This window comes from Suncus etruscus, chromosome 7 (genome assembly GCF_024139225.1).
Source record: "Suncus etruscus isolate mSunEtr1 chromosome 7, mSunEtr1.pri.cur, whole genome shotgun sequence".
Taxonomy (NCBI): domain Eukaryota; kingdom Metazoa; phylum Chordata; class Mammalia; order Eulipotyphla; family Soricidae; genus Suncus; species Suncus etruscus.
Genome location: NC_064854.1, coordinates 15389766 through 15412177, shown reverse-complemented (window position 1 = coordinate 15412177; position 22412 = coordinate 15389766). Strand labels below are relative to the sequence as shown.

The 22412-nt window shown below is 48.2% G+C and overlaps 1 non-coding gene across 1 annotated transcript; it reads right to left on the bottom strand.

The window, feature by feature from the left end:
• Positions 1–11302: 11302 nt before the first annotated feature.
• On the bottom strand, positions 11303–11466 carry LOC126015221 (U1 spliceosomal RNA). The gene has a single exon (XR_007498108.1). It is a non-coding gene; the product is annotated as a U1 spliceosomal RNA (small nuclear RNA).
• Positions 11467–22412: the final 10946 nt, after the last annotated feature.

Below are 22412 nucleotides of genomic sequence, written 5' to 3'. Positions count from 1 at the left end.
AAATCTGGTGGTCACAGAGTATGCCAGTGCCTGTCAGCCAGGCTCACATATGGTGCTCCTCTATTGTGGAGGACCTGGTGGAGCCCTCCGGAGCAAAAGTATTTCTGGGAATACCCAGGCCTGCTCTCTACTGCTCAAGAAATACATGCATTTGCTACCAACACCCCTTCCCCCCTGAGCCGATGTGGCTTATGTGTAGGGGCTGATCACAGCCCCTCACTGGTGTCTCTCCCCTCACTGTTCCTGTTGGCAAGCACTGAAGATCAGAGCAAAGTGTTTGAGAATTATGAGCTGTGACTCCATCCCTGGACTGTCTTATGTGGATCAGCTGTGAGTGAGCACAAAGTCTGGAGAAGCCACAGAGTCCCTCTCTGACATTGGATCAAGTGATGATGGGGACAGCCCTGTGCCTGGACACAGTGGGATGGATGGCTGATTCTATTGACTGATGGCTCGGGTATGAAGTGGCATATGTGGAGGTTGTCCCTCCAGGAGGGTGAGGCAGGGTAGGTCTGTCCTTTGCTGGAATCCCTTTCCCACCCAGGAACACTCTCAAGGTTATGCCAAAATAGGGGGTGTGGCAAGCACCCAGAGTGGGGAATTAGGCAAGTGACATGAGTGATTAATTCTTTGGCTGCACAAACACGCCTGTAAGAAACTCACAGCTCCATGCATGTTCCCTGGATGCAGCTCTTCGAGCAGTGTCTGTGTGGGAAAATCATTCATAGGAAGCCATGGCTGCATGTTCAGCGTGGTGTCTTCTGTCCTCAAAATGGGTGTACCCCGTGTTCCAACTGGGCATACCTTGTCCTCCATCTGGGCATACCCCATTCTCAAGCTGGGCAGAGCTATGGGGAGTCACTGCCTCCTGCATGCTGCCCCCTGGTTTGACATCAGAGCCACACTGGCCACACCCATGTCCCTCCAGCTCAGTTGCTGCTGACCCTGGTGTGTCCCGACTCACTGACCACACATCTGTAGGCAGACACTCTCGTCACCACCAGACAAAGCTGCAGTAAAATCAAATCCAACTGGTCCAGGCCCCTCCCCGCAGTGCTCAGCGCTCAGACACAATCCGGACTTGATTACTAAACGGGGTCGATTTTATCTCTTTTCCTCAGCCTCCTGCCCATGAAAGCCCCCTCCATGCGCAGGGAACAATCTAATCTTTGTGTGAGTCCCCATGATCGTTCACTCAGGTCTGCATGTCTGCAACTTCCCTCCTGCTCTGCAAATCTCTGATGCTAAGTATCTGACATAATCCAGGCAGCGCTGGGTGGGGGGCAGAGCAAACAAGCTTGGCCGTGAGTTCATTTTTTAGGGACGTTATTTTTTTCTGGGTTATCAGATCCCGAAAGGGTGTCTTGGTTATTCAGACAAAAGTATCTGAAATTCGGTGCTGATGCTTCATCAGTGAAAAATCAATTCCAGGCAAGGGGAAAATTCACGATGAGTGGGGTTGGGTGGAGGGGCGCGGGGGTGGGGGGGAGCTTCACATCTCCGGAGAAAGACAAAGCCTGGCAGAATATCAGAGCTGCTTCTCAAACAAGATGCATCACCCATCTTCGTATTTGGATAAATACCGCTTTCTTATCTGAATGTCACGATAACAACATTTTCTTTCTGAGTTTCTGCCACCTCGGTCATCTGGGCTCTTTCTTCCCCTTCTTATCTTTTCATGTCTAATTTGTTTGGTTATTGCTTCCGCTGGGGTGTGTGGTGTTGTGTGTTTGGCATGTGTATGTTGTGTGTATGTGTGTGGCAGTGCTCTACATGTTATTAAGAGTCCAGTTTGAGGTTCTACCTTTGGAAGCACTCAGAGGGTGGATGAAAGGTGGACAGGTTCCTCCAATTCTCTTGCTCTGACTTTTGTGCCTTGCAACTTCAGGAGGGTTTCAGGATAAATTCTTAATCTGAGGCCCTCCACGGCATCTGACCATGCATTTTCCAGCTCTGCACTCTGCGTGAAATGCTCAGTGAGCATTTTCCAGAAGCTGGAAAGATGATATGTGTGGAAATGAGGGTTTGTCTGGTCAAGACACGGTCCTTTGGAGCCAATGAATTGCTCAGCTCCACCTGGGGACAATTGACAGAGCCTTAGTGGGGACACACAGAGCATTTCACAGCCCTGCACAAGGCATGTTTACCAAGAAAGTATGCGCTCAGAAGCTGCAGAGATGGGACAGCAGGTGAAATGCATGTCTTTCTGGCAGTGACTTTGTCTTCCCCCGGTTCCCTCGCTGGCACCGTATACGCTGAGCACTGCTAGAGCACAGAGTTAAGACTAGCTTACAAGCACCACTGGGTGAGACCCACCTTTAAGCTTAGGTGCTTGATTGCACAATCTCCCTCACAGGCTCGCCTCATGTAGTGTTGAGCATAACTGCTCTGCCAGGGTGTCGGACTGGGTCACTGTAGACACAGAAGACAAGCAGCATCCATGAAAGGAGACTTAGGACTGGCAGGGAGATGACACTGAAGCAGGGGGCATCTTTCCTAAGACTCAGGGCTGCTCAGACAAAGCTGTATCTGCTGAGGGCATGTGGGACCATGGGCTTTAGTTCCATACCACATGGCCCAGAGTGGGCCAGACAAGTCGGCTTCTCTTCCCCTGATGGTGTTTAAGACCTACTGTGAATTTGACCAGTTCTGACTGATGTTTTGGAGGAGGAGTCAAGAGCAACATTGGGGAGAGAATAATTGGGCAGCACAGAGGCAGGAGATCGGAGGAAGAACTTTCCAGAAAAGGAGTCTCATTGATTCTCTGTCCAGTTTAAGTTTGATGAAGTTTCCTGGAGTTTCTGTTCTGCCACAGCAGAGGGAGCGAGTGAGACCGTGTGAGCTGCAGAGGGCATCACAAGCCATCACGATGTTCCTTGGGCCCTGGCTTGTCTCCAAAACCAGCCATTAGCGGAGGTCATGACAGGCCGAGGGGCTGGCGAAGGGCTCTCTGGCTTGTCTGCTCCCCATGAAACACAGCATATGCACTTTTCACTTGACAATTATCATCTTCATCTCCATTATGGGTTTAAAACCTTTGCTTGCGCTGAATCAGTGTGACTTTAAGTAAAAGTCCATTTATTAAATCTTTTATTAGACTTTTCATTATTCATGCTTGTAAAGATCGTAATAGAGATGTTGAGTAATGAAATTGTGCAAGTTCCCCAAAATCTTCATAAATCTCCATAAATTGACTCTTTATGAGAAGCCAGCCTTCTTTGGGCCTGATTTTTATTCATATGCAACCAAAATGTTAATATACTTTAATTAGAGCTAATATGATTTATCTCTTCACTCATTATAGGAGTTCATTTTCTCTTAAAGAAGTCCTGTTTTCAAATTCTCTCCAGCAGTGTAGAATTAAAGTAATTATAGTTTGGCTCAGGAAATTAGTCATGAAAGTTCATGAATGCTAAAATGAAGGGTGTCTTTTGCAGACTGGCCCAGACATATGCTCTGCAGAGGAGGAGGAGGAGGAGCAAGGAAGGCACTTCAGGGCTGTTTGCAGTTGGAACACCAAGACACAGTCCTGTGAGTCTTGACACCTGAGTTGGACAGAGCCCTCATGTAGGCATTGTCCCTAACAGAAGGGCTGACTTGAGTTTTTGCATGGAAAAACTCTCCCTGAAACAGCATTTCAAGGCAGAAGGCAAAGAGAACATCGAGAGCGAGCAAACATCTCTGGAAAGTTCCTGCTTCTGAACACAGAGATTCAGCAGTGGGAGGAAAGTGAGGCCAGCACAAATAGTCAGTGGGAGGCAGCAGGGAGCACCTGGCCACAGGTATCTGGTCTGCAGAGAGTGCTGTGTCAGCCTCGCTCTCTGCCCAAATTCTGTCCCATCCAAGCCCATCCCTCACCTGACCAGTGAATGCTGCCTCCAGCTCCACTGAGCTCCCATCCCTTCTGATTCTCCACTGTGGAAGATCCTTTGTGGATCTGTGACTGTGAGCTGTGTCTGTTTCTACTGTGCGCCTGAGTCAAGAGTCCCTGGGAATCAGGTGGGACAGAGTCACCCCCCATACCTCTCTCCCACCCCGAATTCGAGCCGGTCACAGGCAGGGCTGGGAAATTAATGAGAGCGATTTAGAGGCCGGGCACTCATTAGCGACCGGGCGCATGCCTGGAATTTGAATGGGAACACAGGGGACTGTGGGGCTGCTCTCCGAGATGGCTGCATGGGTGTGTAGGACGGGGACACTGGGTCACTTCGAAGGAAACAGGCTCAGACATGAGGCATGAAGGTGTCTGCCAAGGACACACTGTAGCCAGTCACATGGGGCCATTGCTAGGTTCTGACTCCAAGAGCTGGTGAATTATGCAAAGATGTTTTTTTGCGTTTAGCCATTCGGAGATCTCAGTCATCTGGAGAGAATTTTTCTGAGTTACGTGATGATAATGCTACCGAAAAATTGCTTTGAAGCAAAAGAGAAGATGTGGAAAATGGGAAAACAAAGGATTGGCAGCAGAAAGAGCCTTGATTCACCGTGCAAGGATCCATGCACAAGAGTTTGTGTGAAGGGTCCGAGCAGATGCTGAATGCGAAGGACTCAGCAAAGTAGCCTTTGCTAAGGTGCTGCAGCACAGGGCATGGGGTAGAGGAACCAGGGACTCCTTCCACTGAGGACAAGGCCTGTGTTCTGGCCTCAGAGCTGAGCTAGACATGGAAGTGTCCCTGCCGTCCCCAGAACAATGTCTTTGCTGAAGAGATCACCAGAAATCATGGCCATGGGCTATTTTACCTGCTTAGAACAATTTAATATTTGTAATTCCGAATCCTCTGACCACCTATGTTTTCTTGTAAGAAATTTTTCTTTGCTGCATCTTTAATTAGAAACTAGTGATGTTTAATGCTCCTCTACATAGAATAGGTTTTCAAATCTTTTTTCTTTATTCATAAACCTCTAACTCATGAATCAAAAAAGTATCATTAATTACTTAGAAAAAAATGTCAGAGATAAGTGAGTTGTTTATTTTATTGTAATAGAAATGCCTAGAACAATGAGTATTTTAATAAAATTTTAAAAATTATCATGAGTAGAGTCCAAAATATTAAGGGGAGCTTTGAGTCTCTCTGTGCAGGTAACAGCTTAAACAGGGAGTAAAATGAAATCTGTTTTAATTCCATTTTGAATCTTTTCATCGTTGCTTATATTGAATAGGTAGTTTTGAGTCCGTTACAAACTGTGCTCTTAGAAACAATAAATTGACTTAGTTCTATGCAACGAGAGAGAGAGAGAGAGAGAGAGAGAGAGAGAGAGAGAGAGAGAGAGAGAGAGAGAGAGAGAGAGGAATAATAAACCAAGGAGCCCAGAGCTCAAATAATCTTGGGCTGAGCAGCAGATGCTGTGATTAAGTCTCAGGCCCTCAGGTCCGAGAAGGCCGGGGACATTGTGGCTGTCCCAACATCCACTTTACCTCCTGTCTGTCCTTGGCCACATCTAAATAGGTCACCACTTTGCCTATTATTTTCTTTGGCTCTTCCACTTGCAAAAGTATGTGGAACAAGTCTCGAGCAGAAACACCAACAGAGTCGCTTACAGTGGCCCTGGACTCCCCAAAAGTGATGTGCTAGTACTGAAGAGGTGCTGTGACCTCTCCAGAGATACTGATGCCATTACTGCCAAGGGAATCCATTCATAACCACATACCCATTCACATCATGCATGGGCAGTTCCCAGGGTGTAAGAGTTTGGCTCTGGGACAGGGAAGATAGAGGACCAGGTGTCCACTATTTCGCTGGCCCCCAATCCCTGACCATGCCTGAGAGAACCGACTTGGAATCTTTCCAAAGCCTGGATCTTCTCAAGTGTTGTTCTTGGATTCCATGGGGGACTATCCTGGTTCCAAATTCTCAGAGAACTTTCTGGCCTCTCATTGGTGTCTGCCTCATTACACCAAGCCCAGCTAAGAGATGTAGCCTGGCTGGAAATAACAGCATTCACTAGAAAATTAAAACAAAAGCTGGCAGCGGAGTCAGTAGCAATGCCTGGCAGGAAGATTTGCAGACACACAAGCACACACCTGGAACACAGCGTCTTCTGGAGAGACTGGACCATTGATACAAACGGAGATTAAACCAAGATGCCCAAATCCTCAATAGGGTTCTGCTCAATACCCATTAGCAGAGCTTGTTAGACTTAAGTTACTATTTATCACAAGAGCCACGCAGCAGTGACCTACAGAGACAGCGCAGATGCTTGGGGGTGGTTCCAGCCACCCTGGCCCAGCCTCTCTCAAACTGCACCTGCCCTACCCAAAGGCATTCTCACCCTTCCCCAATACTGAAATTTCCCAGGAGTCTACCCTCCTCTGTTCTCCGCATCATTGCCCCAATCCTCTCTCCAATAGGAATTTACTCTCTTCTCTGCTTTGTTTTCCTGGGCTGCAGCAAGAAGGCAGGGCATAGGGGTGGCACCAGGGTCCAGGCACTGCTCGACTACTCACTCCAGGCACTCGGGACTCTAACGCTGGATAGTGGCAGCCCATCCCAACTCCCCCTGCCACCCAGTGTGTGAGAAGTAGTGGCTGCTGCAAGGGGGAGTATCAAGCTGGGAGGGAGAATAGCTGGGTGGAGTGAACTGGTACCTCTTGGGAGTAAAGTCTGTGGGTGGCCTCAGGGCCTGCCAGCTCATGAGGCAGCTTTGGGGAAGATCTCCAGGTCTACTCTCATGCAGGAACCAGGTTTGGTCCTCACAGGAGAAGGGAAATTGCATCTGATATCCTCTAAGTTGTCTGTGTGTCCCATCAAATCTCTCAGAAAAGAATCTCCAGGGGAGACAAACAGAGACTCATGGAAATGAGACATAAAAAATAGGAAGGATGCAAGAATGAACTGCTGTTGGGTATGACTGATTGTAGACAGGTTGTGGTGTGGTGTATCTGAAGCCTATTGACTGCAACTTACAATGCTTAATAAAAATCGCCATTCTTTTAGTATAAAAGAAAGAAAATAGGAAGGAGAGCCAGAGCTATGGCACAGTGGTAGGGCATTTGCCTTGCACGCGGCTGACCCAGCACGGAGCGTGGTTAGATCCCCTCGCATCCCATATGGTCCTCCAAGCCAGGAGTGACCCCTGAGTGTCACTGGGTGTGGCCCCAAATCCAAAACATAAAAATAAAATGAAAGAAGGAAGGAAGGGAGGGAGAGAGGGAGGGAGGGAGGGAGGAAGGAAGGAAGGAAGGAAGGAAGGAAGGAAGGAAGGAAGGAAGGAAGGAAGGAAGGAAGGAAGGAAGGAAGGAAGGAAGGAAGGAAGGAAGGAAGGAAAGAAATTAAAGAAAGAAAGAAAGAAAGAAAGAAAGAAAGAAAGAAAGAAAGAAAGAAAGAAAGAAAGAAAGAAAAGAAAAAAGAAAGAAAAGAGGAAGAAAGAGAAAGCAAGAAAGAAGAAAGAAAGGAAGGAATGAAGGAAGAGAGAGAGAGAAAGAAAGAAAGAAAGAAAGAAAGAAAGAAAGAAAGAAAGAAAGAAAGAAAGAAAGAAAGAAAGAAAGAAGAAAGGAAGGAAGGAAGAAGAATGAAGAAAGGAAGGAAGGAAGAAGAATGAAGAAAGGAAGGAAGGAAGAGAGAAAGAAAGAAAGAAAGAAAGAAAGAAAGAAAGAAAGAAAGAAAGAAAGAAAGAAAGAAAGAAAGAAAGAAAGAAAGAAAGAAAGAAAGAAAGAAAGAAAGAAAAGAAAGAATGAATGAAAGAAAAGAAAATAGGAAGGAGACAGAAACAGGGTCACAGGGCTCAAGGTAGGGTTGGGTGACCCAGGACAAGCTGAGTGCCACTTGCCTTTGCTTTGAATTTTCAGACTGCCTTGCTGGGCCTTTTGTCTTATGAGTTTGCACACATGGCAGTACTCAGCATTGTCGGGAAAGGAGCTGTTGTGCCTATGTCCTACAGTCCTCCCAGGGCCTGTACTGTCTGGTCTGTCCCTCCTGAGAGATACAGGAGTCACTCAGAATCTACTCAGAATCCCAGCTCCAAGGAAAGCCCCACCTGTGGACAGGAGAAGGGGTGCTGGCCCGGCTCTGATCTGCTCTGACCTTAGTTGTCTTCAAACCTTGAACTTGTCAACTCCGCTTTGGAAGTTTTGGCCACAGACACATCAGAATGATGGCCCAGCCAGACTCAGTTCATCCCAGGCCAGCATTTACCGAGGCACAAACCCTCAACCTCCAGACTGAGAATGGGATTCACATGGACCCAGGTTTCTGGCAGGATGGGGTGGTAGAGCAGCCACGCCACCCCCCCCACATTTGCAGACAATAAGACTCATGACGTTGAGGTGAATGTAGATCTACAGATGAGAGCGTGACTGCGCCAGTCATTGCGGCTGGAGAGGCTGGTGGCAGTAGAGAAATGAGGCAAGTTGTGTACAAGATTGAATTTTTAAAAAGCTCAAGTGTTTTTAACCTTTGCTCATTCAATTTTCTCATCAAATGCCTCCGTGAGAGGTTCTGCTGAGTCTCCAAGCAGGCTTTCACCTCCTCTCGGGCTGATGTGAGTCCCTCCGCAGTCTCGAGTTGAGCAGCCAGTTCTCATCATGTGGCCTCATACCGATGTGTGTCTGGGGGCCACATCCTGGGGCTTTTAGCCAATTTTCAGGAATTAGTGAGTCTCTAAGAGATGCAGGTGGAGAATTGGTGCCTCGTACTGGAAGCTGGTGCCTGCAGCAAAAAAGACTCATACACTCCCCCTTTGTTCAAAGCCTGCGGCACGTTCTTCCACTGCCCCCCATACACATCACCCCCATGTCTCTGCGGACTCCTGTGTCATCACCACAACACACACTGCGTCTTACAGGAGGGCTTCAGCCCAGGACAGCTCTAAGCTTGCCTGGGACACCCAGAGGACAAGTCAGATTGATTCACTGGGACCATCAGATCCTGATTCCATCCGTGGGACAATCTGTGAGGCTTCTTCCTCTCTGGCTGCTGCATGCGAGACAGCCTGTCCCTTGAAGACCCCTGTGTGTCCTGGGTGACAGCCACTCTGAAACTTTAGCGAAGCTCACTCCCAGAGACTCAGCATCTGGAGGCAAAGATGCCAGGATCTGAGCCTGGCTCTACAAGCCAGCCCTGCTGTACCCCTGCTCCCAGGCTCTGTCTGCCCTGTCTCAGGCTAAGAGCTGGCACAGGGTTCATCAGTCCAAAGTACCTGCCCTGCGCCTGCCAGTCACCCTGCAGAAATGCCCTTTTCTCAAGAATCAGCTCCCTTTTCTGATCCGCTCTGACCTTCCAGCAGACTTTGAATGCTCTAAGCAAACCCGCCCATCCCCACTGGACCCTCCCTGGCCCCAACACCAGCATCTCTTCTCCATGCTCAGCTGAAAGACATGAGTGAGTGTGTCTGTTTGCAAGTGCACAAACATGCTCTCAGCACATGTACATGGTGCCAGGGGTGAAAGGCAGTGGCACTGCGGAGATGGGGCTCCTGGAGCGGGTTTCCATGGCGGCAGAAGCAGCTTCTCTTTCGGCAGCTGAAGAACAGACCTGAGTCTCTGGAGGCTGCAGGTCAAGGGTCAGCATCAATATATTCATAGCATCTGTTTATCTGCAGCCATGAGTAGTGCCAGGTGACAAAGGGGCTGTGGTGCACAGAATGTATGCTTGTGTACATGTGTCTGTGTCTTTGTGTGCACACCTCTCTCTGTGTGCAAATGCCTGTGAGTTTGCATGTGTGAACCTAACCCTAAACCTAACCCTAACCTACACTAACCCTAACCCTAACCCTAACCTTACCCTAACCCTAACACTAAACCTAACCCTACCATAACCCTAACCCTACCCTAAACCTAAACCTAACCCTACCCTAACCTTAACCCTAACCCTACCCTAACCCTAACCCTACCCTAACCCTACCCTAACCCTAACCCTAACCCTAACCCTAACTCTAACCCTAACCCTAACCCTACCCTAACCCTAACCCTAACCCTAACCCTACCCTAGCTCTAACCCTAACCCTACCCTAACCCTAACCCTAACCCTAACCCCATATGCAAAAATGCACCAACAGTCTTATGCACATGCATATCAGCACAGCAATGAGCACATGTTCGTGTGAGTGCTTGCACCTGTAGGTGTTCCTTTGCACACTGTGAGAGTTTGCACACATGTGAGTCTCTGCATCATGTTCACATGTGAATCCACATGCGCACAGGTGTACGGGACTAACTTGTCACACACATGCAAGCTTATGTTTGCAAGATATGTTTCTGCACATGTGTGCTCATGTGTGGCTATATGCCTCTGCATGGATGTATACACATACCTGATTGAGTGAACACATGTATGATTCTGTGTGTGGTTACATGTGCGTGTGTAAGCCTATCTGTGTGTGCATGTGTGGGTCTCTGTGTGCCTGTATGTGAGTCTCTGTGCATGTATGTGTAGGTATACATGGGTTCCCATACATGGGGCAACTCTTGAGCTGTAGCTCCCTGTCCCTATACACCTACCATCACACCCTGTCCTCAAGTGCCCAAGAGGCTCTGGAACCCTGAAAACAGAGGCAGCTCCAGCTCCCGGCTACATCCAGGTCTGTGGGCAGCTCACTCTAGTCAGGGCTATTACTTGCACGAATTTCCATTAGAACGAGCCAGCTGGGACCAGCACTCACACGAGAACAGAACAGCTGTCCCGGGGGAAAATACAAGCATGTCACTTTAAATTTGGGACCAAGGCCGAGGAAAGGCAGACCCGCCTGCTGGATAATGACACCCATTATCTCTGACCTGGCCACGTCCAGGCCGGTCATGTTCATGAGAAAATTACACTTTGGATTTACTTGATTCCTGTTCTTTATCCAATTTCCTACATAAAAAGGCAATTTTCTCGTCTCTCCGATGCCCCCTGTATAAATATCACATTCCACACACAGCAGCATGCTAATGTCTGCTGTTGTGTGGTTTCCTCAAATGCTGGCCATGAGCTGGCCCACACTCTGCTCCTAACCTTGCTGTCCAATCCCTGGGGATTTGCTGCCGCACTTTTGGTGACTCTTGGTTGAGAGGTTGATATTTCCTTTTGGCCAGTCAAGCCCAAGTACTCTTCTGCTGTCTACCTTTCTTCCTGTCTGGGGCCCATGGAGGCCCTTGGCCATGTTTATGCAGATACTGGGGGTGCTGTGCACTTCCACATGGTTGTCAAGATGGGCCTGGTTTCTGCATTGTGATTGTGAGGATTAGAGTCAGGGAGAGGCCTGACTAAGGAGCAGTGAGCGTGCGGTGTGTGTGTGTGTGTGTGTGTGTGTGTGTGTGTGTGTGTGTGTGTGTGTGTGTGTGTGTGTGTGTCTGTTTCCTGTCTGTCCCTTCTTTTTCTTTTTCCAGGGGAGAGCGCGAATGCAGTCCCCCACTACCACAAATTATGCAGTCGAGTTTCCCACATTTGGGGAAATCGCAGGGGTCAACACACCCAGAGTGCAATGGGTGAGCCTTGCCCTAGGGAAACCACCTTCGTGATCATGGTATCTCCCCTGCCAGGTAAGTATTGTCTGTCCCTTCTTGGTGCTAATCATGAGGGAAGGAGGCCCAACTGGTGACCATGAGGGAGGGAGGCCTCACTAGTTGACCTGCCCAGAAGTAGGCCGCATCACTCCCAGAGGCTCGATTTGCTTCCCCTGTACCCTAGTGCTGGGCCCTGAAGACAGTCTGAGCAGCGTGAAGAAACTGGGGAAATCTGAGGGCCACTTGGGCTCCAAGGAGCTCACTCTGGAATTCTCACTAAAAAGAATAGATAGCCCTCCTAGCTGCATAGACAGAAGCTGGGGCCTGCAGAGGGGTGGGACTTCTCTGGGCCTTGTGCCCATGGGCATCTGCATCAGCAGTAGGTGCAGAATCTTGGGTCCTGGGGCCTGTCCCTCCCTTGCCTCCTGGGATCTGGAAGACTGACTTCATTCTGAGACAGGTGGACTGGCTGGGTCCCCTGTGTGCATTCTGGAGGCTGCAGGACAAGGGCATTCCATTGCATCAAGGATACTGCTTCCTGCCAGGCACTGTGGATGAGGCTGCAGAGGGGCAGTGCAAGTATCTGGGCTCCCTCCAGCATCTTGTCTGCCCCATGGGTGATGCTGGTATTCCTGATGCAGCCAGGCTGGCTTTGACTCATAGCTCAGCCTTTCTCTGCCTTTCCAGAATTGTCTAAGCCAGGGATACAGAGATGAAAAGTCTCTTTCACTAGACTCCTCCGTGCTTTCAGTGCTTTAGTCCAGTGCTCCCCCATGTCCACCAGTGTGTGGGGCGTCTCCGGATGCTGACAGGTTTCCAACTATCAATGCTACCACCAAAGGAGTTTTTGTTTATTTGTTTGTTTGGGAGCCACACCCAGCAGTCCTCAGGGGGGTTCTCCTGGCTCTTGTCTCAGAAATTACTCCTGGCAGGCTCAGGAGACCACATGGGAGGCCGAGGATCAAGCCTAGGTCAGCCACATGCTAGGCAAATGATCTCCCCATTGTGCTATTGCTCTGGCCCAAGCACAAAGGATTTTGATTTCACTTTTTTCCTACATGTTAAAAATGTAAGTCTTGGGGTAACTTAGATATTTCTGTGCTTTTTTTCATATTGAAATATTTTGTCCAGTTATAATGCCTCCTCAGGCATGGCATGAAAAGAATATATAGTCTCATTTTGGGGAACCCATAGCCACGGTCCCGTTCATTAAATAAGCACCACATTAGTGAAGTTCTCACTCAGCATAGATCAAACATCCTTTTAAACACATCTATTTTTAGGATCCCTGCTCTCCATTGATATGTCTGTTCTGGAATTAATGCTACTTTGAAGCATATTCCGGCTTATGAAATGTCTGGCTGTGAATCCCTCTCTCATTATCTTCCTTCTCTATTTCCTTGATTATTATGTCTTATTATTGCAGAGGAAATGTGTAATTATATTGTCAAGTTTCAAAATAAAAGCCATTTGGGATTTTGACTGAAATATAATTACATATAGACTATGGGCTTTGCCCTATTTCTGATTTCAATAAAAATTTCTTCATTATTTTCATTGTTGTGTGTGTGACATGGGATATTGAAATGAAACTGGAGCTTGGTTCCACTTTAATGAAATATGTTTGTGTTGTGAGGACAATATTCCTGATCATGAGGCAGACCCTTCTAGAGTCCTTGCTAGGCCATGCCCTATGAACCAGTTCACAGACTCAGTTTATCTTCTGTTCTCTGGGGGTCTCTCTGGGGATTTCCAGAGGGGTTCAGGGCCTTCGGGAGCAAGGATTGGAGAGCACCATGGGCCCCTGAGTGGGAGGCAGGAAGGCCCCCACACCAGATCCAGGGCCAGTGTTTTCACATAGGAGACAGGACAGCTCTTCAGCACCAGCTACTTTCCCTCTGACCTCTCCCTAAACTTTACCTCCTCCTTCAGACTCTCCACCATTCTGCCTCCTCCCTCTGATTCTCCTCTAGATTCTTTCCTCTCTCTGTCTCCCCTACTCTGCTTGCTTCCTGATTTTCCCTCAATCAGTCTCCTTCCTCTGGGTCTCTTCTGCCCATCCCCTCACACTCCCCCATGCCTCATCATGCCCTTTTTCTGAATCTCCCCCATTCTGTCTCCTCCCTCTCACTCTCCCCCACTCTGTCTCCTCCCTCTTCTTCTCCCCTAATCTGCCTCCCCCCCTGAGTCTCTCCCACCCACCCTTCTGATGACTCTCCCATGCCTTTTCCTCTTTCTGACTCTCCCACCCCCACTGTTCCCTTTGCCCTCTGACTCTCTCCCACTCCACTTCCTCCCTCTGTTTGCTCCCACCCACCCTCTCCCCCCTTGGGCTCCCTTTCTGCCTCTCTCTCTAGATCCATAGAAATGAGCTTCTGCAGAGACTAGAAATTAAGAGTCTACACTAGACTCGATGGTGGTTTCCAGAAGGTTCTCTAGATTGACTTGAGGTGGTATAAGTACATAAGCCTCCCTCACAAACAACAGCTCCTAAGCTGCAGTGGGGGTGAGAGTGGCCCCTCTCAGCCTGCACACCAGGGCTTCTGGGGCCTGCCTTGCCTGTGCCCTCTCTTGTTGTGCCCCTCACTACCCACTGGGTGCTCCATCAAACCTGCAGTGGCGGCAGGTGGCACCGTGACAGAGACCTGCCTAGCTCTTTCCAGAGAGGCAGCCTCTGGGCCAGTCAAGTGTTCGATTTTCCACCCAGACACCAAATGGAAACTGTTTTCAACAAATGCCACCTAAGAGGCACCAAGACAAGGACTTGGAGGACTTTGTATTATGGCCCAAAGTCCAATTTCACATCACTTACCTGCTCACCTGAGGCTCCATCTATCGACCAGACATCAATATTTAATCCTCTGTTTCTGAAGAAATTGCTGTGTAATAGACCATCTTCAGCGCTCCTTAAACACCCACTTTGGGATCTATATTTAGAACACAACTTCTGAGATTTTTGTCTTTTTAGAGGAAAACTTTTTCTAAGATCCATTCTTTCTTCAAAGGAGCCTTTGGGGGCTGCCTATGGGTTAAAGTTCTGGTTCTATTTTATTGGGGGTATGGAGCAGTAGCTGGTAGTGTTCAGGTCTTACTCCTGGGTGACCCAGGAATCATGCTTCTGGTTCTTAGGGGACCAAAGGTTGTACTGGGAGGTGGAACCCCTGTGGGCCTCATGCAAGGCATGTGCCTTGACCCTTTCCTGCCTCTGCATCCCTAAACATCTGCCCAGCATTCATCCTCATATCACTCACAATGTCCCTTTGCCTTCTCAGAGATGATCAAAGACCCTGAAATTTCATCTCACAATTGTATGGGGTGGGAAACTGCTAGGTAAGCTGTGAGCATTGCAGCAGTTGTCTTGGGGAAAGAGGGAAAGAGAGCGGGGAGAATGGGAGGGATAGAGATGAAGAAAAGGAAGAAGAGAGAAAGAGAAGGGAGAGGGAGGAGAGAGATAAGGAGAAAGGGGGAAGGGGAAGAAGTGGGAAGAAGAGGGAGGTGGAGAGAGGGAAGTAGGAAGAGAAGAGAGAGAGGGAGACAGAAGGAAAGAGAGGGAGACAATGAGCAAGAGACGAAGAGGAGAAAGGGAGGAAGGGAGAGGAAGAGATAGAGAGGTATGAAGAGAGGAGAGAGAGAGATGGAGGAGTGGGAGAAGAGAGAGGAGAGAGGAGAAGGAAGGAGAGAGGATGAAAGGACAGAAAGGGAGAGAGGGAGAGAAGAGGGAAGAGAAGAGAGAGAGAGAGAGAGAAAAAGAGAGAGAGAGAGCCCACTGTCCATCAGGGCTATTCTGGAGTTGTGCTCTAAATCTGAATAGACAGGAGGGAGACATACAGGAGTCTGCTGGGCACAGGCTGGAGCTGGTGCCCTACATGTCCATGCCAAGTACTGGGCCTGGAGGGAGACTGCAGGAAACAGCTTCCAGGATGCCCGGCCTTGCAAGATCTCTTGGGGGGGGGGCAGTCTGGGGCCACTCAGAGCAGCTCCCAGGTCACTGAACTCAATTATCACTGAACAGTTCCCTAATTCTGCACTCATCCCATCATCGATGGCAAACTGTTACCAGAATGGGCCATGTATGGGAGGGAAGTGGGGGCTTGTGCTGATGTGCCGGGAGATATGTGGGAAAACCAATTTAGTTGAGGCATAAATAGGGGATCGTTTAATTTAAGTGCAACAGTGAGCACGGCCTAGCAATTTCTCTGACGCCAACTCCCATGGTCTGAAACCTGAAAACGAGGATTACATTTTCATCTGCAAAAGGCATTAAAGAAGAGGAAGTTGGGATTTTCAATTTGTCTGAATGCTACATCCTCACTCCATTCTCCAGCTATAATGGAAAGTCTTTTATAGGTTAAATTCGGAATAATTACTGAGCCAGAATACAGTAAATATGGCAGCCGAAAAAGACCTTTGAAAACAAAAACTTAATTTTCTGTTTTTTTTTTTATCACGTATTTAATACTTGGCCTTTATGATTAAGGCTGCAAATGCTCCCCCATGCATGGCAGACAGGGGCTGGTTCTTTTCGAGAGAATAACTTTATCTTTCAAAGTAGGGACTGTTCCAAGACCTTTTTTTTTTTTTTTGACTCCGTGTACCCTTGTTTTTCCCTTAACAAAGACTGGGCAATGCTCAGCCGAGAAGTTCCCTTCCAGTCTGGCTGTCAGCTCTCCCTCTGCGCCGCTGACATTTTTAGTTTCTTCCTCGTCACGTCTAACTGAAATTCTCTAAAAGGACTTTATCTGAAGGTCAGCTCCCTGTGCTAGCCAATTTAATTTTATCTCCAGTATTCTGGACTTGGGATTTGGATTAGCGACAGTGAAGATAAGGGTCCACTCTGCGTCTTTGCTCCTTTTGGTCAGAAAGAGCACCCTACTTCTTGGGGGGGGGGTCTCTACCAGAGCCAGGGGTCCCAGGTCACTTCACATCCAGCCAGCAAGCAAGAACACTGAGCTCACTCCCAGATCTCAGAACACCATAAATATTTTCAGAAGGTCAACTCCAGGGAAGGGGGCTTTCAAAGAAGAAAAGTTGAGAAAAATGCCCTCAGAAGCAGAACATTTTGGGCAACTTCAAAAGAGAATAGGCTTCAAGGGAGATTTCTGCTCCTCCAGTCTCATGGGCTGTAAAAGGCCCATTGTGGAAGATGCGTTTTGGGTGATTTATCCCATTGGTATCAAATAATAGACGTGAATGCTAATCTCAGGGCTGTAATTTCACGCTCAACCAGAGAACTCTGATTCCCATGGGCCTCATGTGGGCCTTGCCTGGGAAGGCAAGGGGGACCTTCCCCACAGGAGTCGGGTGCTGGGCCTCTCCAAGGACACACAGATTCTCACAGAATCACTGGATATTGAAGCCAGAGCCAGGGAGAGGGGAAGTCAGAGTTATGAATCCTTGGGCACATCCCAACTGAGACATGGGAGTACAGTGGTTCTGGCATGAAGGGTTCTGTGGAACAATCTGCCAAGCTCAGTGACCAGAAAGTGTTTCAGGTGAGTCTGGGGGGCTCACCTCTGGTGTCCCCAAACTCATTCATCCTTCATGGACTCCTTTCTTCCATTCCTGTGGGCTTTCTCTCTGATCCCCAATTTTATTCCATGGCCAGGGCCATCTGTTGGGACCCTTTTTCCAGACAAGGACACTTGGGGTCTGGGATAAGGGTGTGACAGATCTTTGGGGCTCACAAGGGTCTCAGTACAAATATGCAGCTCACCTGTGAGGACCAGGGCCCCACCCCAGCCAGCACCCCGTTCAAATCCCTCAGTACTGAAACAGGCTGCCCAGGGCACTGGGGGGAGAAAGGGAATTGCCTGAAGACCCCCACATCAGTCATTGCGGGGACTTCCTGGTATTGGAGGAACATCTGTAGTTGGCACATAATGGGAAGATCAATGCCACTTATTATGTTGCTCATTATACAGATCGATGCTGAGCATTGTAATCTCATCAATTCCTCATTGACGAGACCACATCAGTGTGTTTTTTAGAATAGAATTACACAATATGCTCCACAGAAGCAAGACTCCCTGTAAATTTCTGATGCTAAAAGTCAGCAGTTAAGGTAAAATGGAACCTTCATCCTCGTCTCCCTGGAATGCCAATCAATGTGGAACTTAAAACATGATTACAAAGGACTCAGGCATGAACTCAAGTGATTGTACAGAGGGGAAGGTGTTTGCTTGGCACATAACAGACACCACAGATGACATTTCCTTCCCTGGCATCACATATGTCTGCCAGGACTAAGCCTGAGCACCACTGGGTGTGGCCTCCAAACAAAAACAAAATATAAAACAGCAAGTAAGGGCTGGGCATTCAGAATAGAGTTCTATCTGCCTATCTCCCTCTCTGCCTGTCTACCAATCTATATCCTATCTTGTTATTGATCAATCTTTCTCCTATTTTCTTATTGATCAATCTATTTCCTATCTTCAAAGGCTGTCAATGTGGAGGAAGGGTAAATTTCAGTGAAGGAAATGGCAACAGTTGATTTCAGTATCAGGAAAAGGAGTTAGTCTTACAGAAGGTGATGCCTGTACTTCCTCTAATAATGCATTTTAAAGAGCTGACACTGTACTTAATATTTACTCATGACTTTTCTTTCCCTTGACATAGTGACATAGTATCATGGCACATCATTAAAAGGGAATCAAGGTTCTGGGAAGCTTTGTAACTTTGGTCTCTGTCAAACATAATTTCATCTCATGTTTTTAAGATTTTCAGATATACTTAAATTTGGACATTTTGAGAACAGGATTCAAAGTTCTACAAATATTTGAGAACTTTCATCATTGAGTACCTGGCAGAACCAGTGATAAAATTCTCGTTTCTATCTCCGTAAATCCAAACTTTATTGAACACACCTGGGTTAAATCTCATTGAAGAAATCTCCCTTTTTGTTCCTTCGGTAGTGAGCAGCTGACATGTTCTTTTGCAACTTCCAGTTAGAGTGAGCAAAAGACACGGATGATGCACCAGGCAAGAGCCGCTCTCTAGTGGATCCCATCAGGAGGAGGGTGATTAGGTGACTTCACCTCAGCCTGAGGAAGGAGGTATTAGGGGAAGAACAGAACGAACATTTCAAGGTGAGTTGGAGATGCTCCAGCTGCTAACTGCTGCGCATGTCCCGAATGATGAGTCAAAATTGGAATCATGTCAGATGAGAATAGCAATCTTCATTTTAGGCAATAAAAGGCTGAAATAATATCTCTGCATGATCGAACACAGAACTCGGTCTTTAGAGACTAGAGATCCAAGTGAGGTCTTAGAAAGGCATGATTACAAACAGATCTGGGGCTGCCACCAGCATCAACTGCTGCTTAGGTGGTGGATTGTGGAACACAGGCGATTAAGAATCATCTTATCAGATCATGCAACATAAAAATAAGCCTCAGTTCTTCAATCCCTTCGGAGTTATTTTATATAATTTGCATAATTCAAGAGTCAAGTATACTTCATTGAGTTGAGTCTTCTTTGAATCCAGATATCGAATATCTGGGTTAACACATCCTAGATACAGACAAATGCCATACACTTAGAATTGTCCTCACCTTGTTTCTTCCAATTGTGTAGTCACAGTTACAGGAGTCACCTTAAAGCCCCACTTTGCTGTCATTTCTAAATCCACTGGGTGCTACAGAGGGCTTGCAGGAGAGACTTGGCCTTAGTTTCCTCCCAGATCATCCATTCTGCCTGTCCTTCATCACTCTGTGTGTTCTAAGAAGCCCCCATGCCAGGATCTGGCATGAGGAGACACAAGCATAGGAGGCTGGAGTAGCCACAGTCTGGCCCACCAGCCTGGTTTCTGGCGACTCTAGAGCCTGGAGTCAGGGAGGGAAAGTGAACTCAGGCCTTCAGCAGAGCTGGAGATTCCCAAGCAGTGGAAAACTGTCCCATGTGCCGTCGTCCCTGCCACAATTCAGTTGTTTTCACCTTAGGAGAGCAGACATGTCTGTAAGTCTCCAAATCTCTGAGAGTTATCAGCGGAATGGTCCATTCTCACAGTTCTGGGGTTGGTGAGGCCTGCAGGGGGCAGGGCACAGGCCACTACAGACACTGTACAAAGTAGGAGGCAGGTGAGGGCCAAGAGGAGGTAGAGGAGTAAAGACAGAGTCACACAGAGCTGACACGGTGCTTGTTGGTCTATGATGTCATACATCTGGCATGAGGTATGGGGTTCCCAGGGAGGATCTGGGTAAAGAAGCCCTGAGAATTCTGAGAATGAGACCCACTGGGAGGGAGTGGGACTCTCCCTAAGAGCTCTGCCAAGAGCCTCTGAGGCCACATAAGTCAGAATGTCCTAGAAGCACAAAAATAACAAGTTATGCTCTGGGGGAAATGTGAACAGCTACTCTCTGATTTTTCAGGATTCCAATCCACTTTAAACACTGGAAAGTGCTCTATAATTTTCACCACAGGGATCCCCTAATCATTGCTTCCAGATTCTAGGTTAGGCGTGGTGACAAGACTCAGGCCTGTTTTCTGAGCACAAACATGGACAAGCACTAATATTTCACCATTCTGGGCATTACCTGCAGCATAGTTATGGCCGTAGGCCACCAGGGCTGGTGGCCAGTGGCACACATCACACTCCTGCATGGGATGACTCGAAAAAAGGACAGATTTCCCCAAAGGTCTTAGTCTGGTATCCACTGGACTACCAAAGCCTGCTGTCCTTTCTGTCAAGGCAAAATTCAGTCTCAACTCAGATGAAAATAATTCCCAGGAGACTGTATCAATGTAAGATGATGATGCACTCACTTTCTCCACAGTAAACCCCAAGACAAAAGACAAATCTAGAAACAGAATTTTCTGAACAGAGGCCAGAGCTGGGGCAAGTGTTGTTGTGGGAGTCTGAGGCCCCTTTTTCCCTCTGAGTCTGCCCAGTTTGAAACAGTGGGATTGCTGAAAACCTGGCAGATCTTGTCACTATTGACACAGGGCTGTGAGTACTAGAGCTCATGAACTTGAGTCAGCTGAAGCTCATGTGGTACTCACCTGCTCAGAACACACCCACTTTAGCCTCATCTCCCAACTGTCCCAGAGGACTGCCAGGAGTGGGGACACCTTACTGGAAATGGGGAGAAGAGATGAGAGTCAGGCCCCTGGTGGCCGAGTAGAGAAAGTGGCTTTGGGCATGAGAACAAGCCTCTCTGGGGATTAAGGATTCCCTCAGGACCTTATAGGGGGGTCTCCAGTCTACAAGGATCATGTATACTGAGACTCCAGCTGGACTTTGAGTCACTCAGCCAAGTATCCCCATGCATCTTCTTGACTCCATTCCTATTTGCTGACTCACTTCCTGTTTGATGACTCACTTCCTGTATGTTGTCTGACCTTTTTCCTCCTGTGAGCCTGTGAGCCTCAGATACTCACCTGAGTCCTGACTCTGGGTAGCTCTGGGGGTCAGAGGGGCCACCTGGGCCTGTTCACTGGGACATGATAGACTGCAGGAAGGCCTCAGGAGAGGTGTTGGTGGCAGGTCTGTTCCACTAGGCTCTGGGCTTGACTCCACTTTTGGGACCTGTCCTGACCTGATATTCCCACTTATGGGACGGATACCTCCCAGTTTACGGCCTAGGACTGATCCCCTCAGGTGGTGTCCAGAGCAAAAGCTCTGTCCATCATCCTTGCCTCAGACTCTTTACTCTCCCTATACATGTAGAACTAACTGATTCCCATGGGGGTCTGCATGGGCAGCCACTGTCCATGCCTCACTGGTATCAAGTGTGGTGTTGATATGAGCTTGTTTCTCAAACTACTGTGGATTAAATGGGGTCCCTTGGGGTCTTCCCCACACAGAGCACAGGACCTGGGGTATTCAATGGGTAACATCAGAGACCAAAGGAACTTGATGAAGACAGTGGCCACTCTGGGGAGAGAGCTCCAAGATGGTGTCTCTGATCACTCTGACAAGAGGAGTCACCCAGTCTATCCCCAATCCTGACACACCAATTTTTGACTGGGTTTCAAGAATTAAACCAGTCCCTAAGCAGGACGTTACTACATGACCTAGGCTGGGGCCAGATGGGGACAAGTACTCATGAGCTTCCCATGCCTGAGAACCAGGCTGAGATGTGGGAGCTCCAATGTGCCACATTTATGGATATTAAGAGAACAGTGAGTTAGTCACAACCTGGGCTAACCTCCTCCATCTTGTATCCAAGGGTGCCTATTACTGAGTTTAGTAAATATATCAACCGCCTCTCCAGAGCTTGAGTATGCCGTCCTCCCCACTGGGACCATGGCAGGGTTTACACGCACCATTTGAAAAATTGCACTGAGCTCAAGCAAAACAAATCAGCACCTCTTTAGAAAGCATATTAATGAAATATGGAACACATAGAAAGTGTGTTCTGTGCACATGCAATTCATGGGGTGCTAATGTGCCAACACCCCTTCCCACTATGGAGCTGAGGATGTGATTCTTCTCTGATGATGCTTGATAAGAACCATCTGAGTACGAGAAATGCAGAAGCAGAGACTGGATACTCATAGCCCATCCCGAATACAGTATTTGGATCTGCCATGACCAGGGAGTCCAGGCGAGGGAGAAAACTGGACAGCATCAGCTCAGAGCAGTGGGCTTGGGGAGGGATTGGGGAAAGAGGGACAGTCAGTGCCCAGGATTCTCAGAGGCCCCACTTTCCTGCTGAAGTCCATGATTGGTGCCTTAGATAGGATAATGCAGCTGCTTCCCAGGAACCTGTCTCTATATGGGTAGCACCAGTGAGGCAGCCTCACAGGCCGTGATAACAGACCAAGGTAGCACCAGTGACACTATACTGCACAGAGAAGTGGCTCATCCTGTCCACTCTGGCCACTCTGCTCCCGCTGTTCTGACCATAGGAGCAGCTCATCAGGCAGAGAGAAGGGACTGTCCACAGCTGCATGACTTGGTCCCATCACAATCATGAACCCCTCTTTCTCCAAGGGTGTCTGGCCCCGATTCCACACTCACAACTGTGCAGTGTTTCCTATGGAAAATGCA